The sequence below is a fragment of the Elephantulus edwardii genome, unplaced genomic scaffold (assembly GCF_000299155.1).
Source record: "Elephantulus edwardii isolate Elephantulus edwardi_28Jun2011 unplaced genomic scaffold, EleEdw1.0 scaffold00024, whole genome shotgun sequence".
Taxonomy (NCBI): Eukaryota; Metazoa; Chordata; class Mammalia; order Macroscelidea; family Macroscelididae; genus Elephantulus; species Elephantulus edwardii.
Window position 1 is genome coordinate 1,139,972 of NW_006399774.1, and position 1,858 is coordinate 1,141,829.

Below are 1,858 nucleotides of genomic sequence, written 5' to 3' on the forward strand. Positions count from 1 at the left end.
GACCTTCCAGAATGGCTGTGCCATTTTACATTCCCACCAGCAGTGAATGAGAGTTCCAATCTCTCCACAATCTCACCAGCATTTCTTGTTGCTGCCCAACAACTTTGCTATAGATTTGCATCATTCTGATAGCTCGGGATTTTGAACATTTCGTCATGTGTTTGCCATCTGAATGTCTTCTCTAATGAACTGTCTATTCATATCCTGTGCCTATTTTATGATTGGGTTGTTTACCTTTTTTCTTGTTGAAATGCTGGAGTTTTCTATAAATTTTAGATGTAAGTTTCTTATCAGCTATATCATTACCAAATGTTTTTCCTAGTCTATGGGTTTCTTTCTTACCCTGTTGGAGAAAGGTTTTTTATATGCATAGGGATTTGATTTTTTTGAAAGTCCCATTCATCTATCTTATTCTCTCTTGGTTGTAGGTTTTTCATGATACTTAGAAGACTGTTCATGTGTAGGTTTGAACCTTTAGAATTCTATCTTTTCTCTAATAAATTTTATAGTCTTTGGTTTTACTTCTAGGTCTCTGATCCACCTCACATTGGGTTTTGTGTATGGTATGAGGTGTGGATCTTGCTTAACTTTTTTGCAGATGGCTTTCCAGTTTTGCCAACACCGTTTGTTAAAGAGACTGTCATTTTCACATTTAACTGATACATAATTTGTTATTCTTGTTAGGTACTACCAAGTTGGTTTTGGGACCCTTTGCACAAGAAAGTAAAGTGTGGTCCAGTCCTGTGTCATCCTCGTCGTCACTGCTGCATTGAAGGCCATATATTTATTATCTGATGGTATAATTATTCCACAGACTGCCAAGAAAACAAATACGTCTGTCCCAGAGAGGATGAAACCAAGTCTCCTTGGAGGCTAGGATTTTGAAGCTCCGTCTCACATACTTTGGGCACATGGCCAGGAGAGACCAGTCCTTGGAGAAGGACATCATGCTTGAAAGGGTGGAGGGACAATGCAAGAAAGGAAGACTCCGGATGAGATGGACTGACACAGTAACTGGGGCAATGGGGGATAGGTGTGTCAGAGTCAGGAAGACTGGCTCAGGACAGGGCAGGGTTCAGAGCTGTTGTACATAGGGTCGCTTTGAGTTGCAGGTGACTCAATGGTCCATAACAACAACAATGATGGTAAAATTGGGAATTCTAGTGGTTCAGTGTTTCAAGCATTTAGCTGCTAGTCAAGAGACCAGCAGTTTGACCCCACCATGCTATCTGCAGGACAAAGATGTCATCAGCCTCCATAAAGATTTCTAGCCTCTGAGAACCTCGAGCAACTGTGTGAGTCACAGTCCTCTGAGCAGCAGAGGGTCACGTTGTGTGGTTAAGGGCCTCATTGTGTGGTTAAGGATCACTGGTGGCACAGTGAGTAAGCACTCAGCCACTAACTGAAAAGTTGGTGGTTTGAGCCCAGCGACTGCTCCCTGGGAGTAAGGTGTAGCAGTCTAGGTCCGTAAAGATTTACAGTCTGGGAAACCCTCCAGGGCAGTTCTACTCCGTCGCACAGGATCATGACAAGTCGGAATGGACTAGACAGCAGATTTAGTGGTACACGATACAGTGTCATATTGTTCAGATTTCCTTGTTGAAAGCAGGGACAAGTTGTCATTAATCAAATGTGCTCTCTAGTCATGTAATTTCTTAAATAAACCATGTCAAATCCTTGATCAGTGAGTACATCCCAACTCACAGCAGCTCTCACTGAGTCTTTGAGGACAGAAATCTTTATAGGGAAAGACTGGCCATATTGTTCCTTTAGAGATGCTGGTGGAGTCAAACCACCAACCTTTTGGTTAAGAACTCAACACTTAACTCCCTAAGCCTCTAAAGCATCTTAATTCTCT